The following is a 5,559-nucleotide window of genomic DNA, read 5'->3' on the forward strand; positions in this document are numbered from 1 at the left end:
CAAACAAACAGAGTTAAGGTCTGAAAGGCGGAGAGCAATTCATATCCATCAGGGCTTGACTGCTTGTGACGCAGAGGCTACACCTTGTGCTCTTTGGTCTCTTGTGTACAGAAAGAAGCAATCCATCCCATTCAGTACTGTTGATGCTGCCGCCACTGCCGTATACATCTCCTACACTGCAGCCATTTCAGTGTCATACCTCCTGTTCATAGACCCCCTCAAACCACAACCAACTCTGCTTGTGCCAGAACAGTCCTTACTTAGGAGAGAGAACACTGACATAGTCAGAAACGTCTGGAGGATGCCAGGTTGGTTAAGACAGTCTTATGGGACTAGGGCTCCTTCCCTCTCCCAGGGAGGGCCACACCCATTTCCTATTTGTTTTGAAACAGTGGTCCATTTGCAAAACATTCCCCAGGGGAGGACCGAAAGCCTCCAAAAGTTTATGGGGAGCTCAAAAACCAAAAAATTGCAAACATTTCTCAAAAACTCCTATTCTGGGGGAAAAAATTCAACTTGCATAATGTTCATTGAAACTCTGTTGTTAGTTCCTTTGGGTGGATGAAGGGCTAAGAGAGCCCTTCCAATGGGCTAAGAGAGAAGGGCAGGGAGGAGTCAGGGTCAATGGCATTGCTCCCTTCAACAACACTAAAATAATGTTAAATCCTATGAAAAATAAGACCAGTAACCAGTCTCAGGGATGGAGAAACTGAGGAGGCAATTTTGCTGAATATTCGCCATGAGAGGAATAATATTCCTCAGCAGTTCAGGAGATTCTCAAACAAGAAAATTGTATTTGTCAGGATATTCCTTTCTGAGGAAATCCATAAGGGCAAAATCCATTCATTTTGAAGAGTTTGCTATGAAAAGGAATAATCCCAATGAGCTACGCAGATTATATATTCTTCAAATCCTTTGTAGGGTTTCAAATCCTTCAAATCCTTTGTAGGTGCTTATCCACAACTAACCTCCACTCCCAAGAATTAAAGACAATTTAACCTTGCATCACTTCTGCCTATGGCCTATGTCTTCTGATAATCCTTACTTCTTTTCTGTTACCTCTGGGTGAATCTCTTCTAAACTTTTGCTAGAACTTTTTGTATTTCTGTGTACCCACCTCCAATGTGCAATTTCCCATCAAGTTGAAAAATGTGCATAGCAAACAGCCCTGAGGCTTTCTGCCTTTCTGCCTGGTTTCTGTCAACTTTCCCCCTGGAGATTTGGTGGTCAAGAATGTGACATCTAGTAAATATCAGCCATTCATGCTAACCAAAGGGCCAAGTGAATGAGGTGGTTGCCAATGGAAGATTCTTCTGGTGTTTGGACTACTGACTCAGCAAGCCAGAGGCCCACCCCCACCCCCAGGGCCTATCCTTGCCACTTCAAATAGCAGGCCAAGGCATTTGCAGGATGAGCAGGGCATGTAGCCCACAGGAGAGAAGAAACAAAGCCCCCCTCTTTTGTTCTCACTCCTGATTTCTGTACTTCTGGTTTAGTGCCAAACCTCACTGTATGACATTAGGTCTGCATGACAGCACAGCTCAATTAAATGGCAACGTGTCCTCCTTGCAAAATTGCAAGTAACTTGGATGCAGCTGCAATAGTTGTGATGCTCAGATATAAAGCAGGGAGAAAGCACAGTTCAGGAACCAGAGCCAAGTCAGACTTGGTAATATGATCTTCATATTAATTCATTCACCTGTGACTCTAGCCTTAGCCTATGCAAATCATCCACTCTGGCCCCAAGAGACTTGGATACTTTAGTTATCAAAGGCACCATAATCTGTCATTGTTTTGAGGGTGGATTTAACTGGAATACACAAATCTTGCACTGCAGACCTGAAAAAGGAAATTCATCATAAAAAAATGTGTATTCTAATATGTACACAAATGTAGAAATAATTACTTTAACTAGAAACAGAAACACAAGATATCTCACCATAATAGGGAAGACTGACTTAATGATCCCTGGGAAGAGGGATTGATTGTTAAACCTCTATCAGAATTGTAGTTCTGTGAGGGTCTCTTCACATAACAACAGTTATTAACATAATAACAGTTGTTAACAACTGTCAGCATCCCTAACAAAGTACGTTTCACAAGATTCTTTGGGGGCAGGGGAAGCCATGACTGCTTAAAGTGGCATAATACTGCTTTAAGTGTGTTGTGCAGAGGGGGCATTTGTTAAACCCCATCCCTGTTAGTCTGCTGTTCATCTCTGCAGTGACATCTGCTGGTGGATTCTTGCAAAGGGATATGCCTTGAAATAAAGTCGCAGTGTGACCACAAATGCCAAAATCTTCTACATAATCTGCCATGGTGAAACAGGGGACTTCCGGGTTAGCGCCTCCGGCAATGACGGAGCTCCTCCAATCAGGAGGAACTTGCTCCGTGGAAAGTAGGGTCTGAACCGCCACGGCGAAGGCGGAGACCCACTGAAATAACAGGCGGAAGAAGCCTGTGAACTTGGGATTCGGCTGGCACCTTTCGCGCCTCCCTTACTCACGGGGAAACCCTGTTTTGGGGATCCGGAGCGACGTGGGGTGAGCGGCGCGGTGCTTTGAATCAACTGCTTCTTTCACGGAGTGAAGCTGCATTGCTGCTGCCGGAGAGCGCTGACTTTTTCCTGTGGACAATTGGACTTTAAACAACAACCCGTGAGTAGTACGGAAAATTGGATCTTTAAATACCTTAATTTGACATCGAACGGGGAAGGTTCAAAGCAGGAAGTCCGCCTTCCCCTTTTGTAAATAGACTGAAGCAAAGAGCTTACAAGTTAAGGTCTTGGAAAGCCTTATGTAAAGGATTAAACTTCCATCGATTGAAATTATTAGACCCCCCTTGGAAGCAGGAGAAGAGGGGGGAAATTTTGGACCGTGTATCCTGCAGGAGAGAGTGATTAGAATTAAATTGCCACTGCTCTGAACCTTGGAATGGACTGACAGTGATTGACGTTTTGGGAGAGTTCATTGACAGCGAAGAGAACGGATGTTGACAGTCGGTTGAATAAGAGAAATATATTGTTTCCATTGTCCGCTTCTGCGTTTAAAAGGGAGGAAAAGTAACTGAAAATTGAAACTAACTTTACTTTTTGAACCTTCTTTGAAAGGATTGATACAAGTGGAGACTGTTTCCCTCTAGAGGGAGCTTTTGAAACTGTTACAAGAGTGGAGCTGGGAAATCTCCAGCTGCTTGATAAGAAGTGTGGGAACTAGAGATTGACCTTGGACATTCGAGATGTCGACAGGAGAAGACTTAGTAACTGCATTTTGCAAGATAAACTATTTGTTGGAACAGCTTCATAAAAAAATGGTTGTTATGACTACTAAAACTGACATTTTGGGACCAAAAGTGAGCACCAATACAGAAATTATTCAGGATTGGGCACAGGAATCTATTTTAACAGGACAAATTGTTGAAAAGGAGAAGGAGAAAGTTGCTGTTGTCGAACCTAAAGCAATACAAGGGGGAGCCTTAGTCTTATAGAAGCAAATTGAAGACTATAAGTTGAGGCCCTTTATGATTGAAACTAGAAAAAGTCAGACTCTGAAGATCGGAGCCCGGCCTGGACTGGAAAAGGAAAGTTGGAAAGATCCCTCTATGCAGGGATTAACTAACTTTTGGAATATGGACTTGGGTCAGGAGGAGATTGGAGCTCGGGGGGCCTTTGGAGTTGGAGGAATTTTGAAATATGCCCTGAAATACTTTATGGAGTGAAGGTGTTGTTGGATTGGAGTTTCCTCGAGATCTGCTCTTTAGCATCAAAGAATATGAAGAAGAACTGCAGAAGGGACGCGGAAAAGTGTTAAGAGCCTCGGACATAAGATCTCCAGGTTGATGGACTGTATGGAGTGGACGGAAGTGTCTGGCAGAGCCCGAGACCGGGGAGAGGAGATGGTGAAAGAAGATTGGAAGATTTAAAGTCTACATATAGAAATATTGTAAAATTAATGAGTGACAGGAAAATGTTGGAATGAATTTTTATGGCCTTAGTAGAAATGCTATAAGGAGTTAAGCTTAAATAAGTATACTAATTTTAATGGAAATAAGATTAAAAATAGGTTAAGATATTTATATGATAGAAAATGGAGAAAGATGGAAAGGAATTGCTGAAACAATTAATGGAAGTGGAATACAAAGAGGGAGGTGAGAGGAGGTCGATGATAGAAGGGAATGAAAGTTAGAATATGGAAAAGGTATGATGTATGTTTTTAAATTGTTTTTGTTTTGTTTTGTTTAGTTCATTGTGTTAGATAATGTGTTAAGGTTGTGTTTTGTATGGTTTACATATTGTATTGTATTGTTTTATTTTTTCTTGATCTTCTTGTTTTTTTCTCTCTTGTCTCTTTTTCCTTTTTAAAAAGTAATAAATATTATTTTTTTTAAAAAAAGAAAAAAAGAATCAGAACAGATTATTATTTTTATATATAGAAGTATTTCTATACTGCCACATCATAAAACACCAAGGTGGTGTACACTACTAAAACATAAAACTTGTTTTTTAAAAAAATAAAATTTATTTTAAAATACAGATACTTATTAAGGTGACCAGCTAACCAAAAAATTAAACAGCTGCAAAGGCTTGCCCACGCACACACCGTTTTCAAGAAACACCTGAAAGTTAGCAGCACAGATGTTTGCCGAATCTCTTCTGGCTGAGTGTTCAACAGCATGAGACACCAAATGTCTGACTTGTAACTGAAGCAAGCTTGGCTTATGAGTCACGGAGGGAGGGGTGTAAAATTTGATAGCACTATGGCTAGTGGGGGCTGCTCCCTGGACCCACTGAGTATTGAGACAGGAAATTGAATCTATCCCTCATATGATAAGGGGATCGAGATTTCGATCAGAGCTGCAATCTTTTGGAATTGTCTTTGTGGAGCAGTTGTGGGGACAAGGAATGCCACTGCATTTAAGCCAGAGGGTGGACAGAGATGACCATGGACATATAGCTGCTTGGAAAGCTGGCCTCACCCTGCTAAATGGAACAGAGCACTTCATTGCACATCAAGGGGCATATGTGTGGCAAAGTGTCCATCTGAATAATTTTATAAAGACTTGCCTTGTCATTCTGTGTTTTGCTATGTTTGTGGGCTGTGCTCAGGATAGAATGGGGCCTCATCTGCCCACTTTCGTTCTCTCTACTTCCTCTGATGCAAAACTCACCAAATTTTTGGGACCAGTGGGCACACCTGGAATTGCTGATGAAGTGATGTGAGTGCGGCCACGAAGCAGGAGAGAAGACAAAATGGCTGCCAAACCTACAAACAGGACCACAATGGGATGCAGGTGTGCCCCCTCCCCCACATCAATGGAGGGGGAAAGAGGACCTGCAAAAGCCGCCGCTGTACTCACTCAGAGATAAAACCTTTGCACCTCTCCTCTGTTCAAAACAGAAGGGAGGATGAATGTCCAATCCTTACAGCCAGTCCAAAGTGGGCATGTTTAAGGGAACACCTTTAATGTAAGGGAAGCTGAGACAGTGCAAACAGGAACTGAGCAGGAAGAGTAAACAGTCTCATGTGTATTGTGGACTTCTGAGGAGAGTTTTCCTGAGAA

This window comes from Podarcis cretensis (assembly GCF_951804945.1).
Source record: "Podarcis cretensis genome assembly, chromosome: 6".
NCBI classification, from domain to species: Eukaryota; Metazoa; Chordata; class Lepidosauria; order Squamata; family Lacertidae; genus Podarcis; species Podarcis cretensis.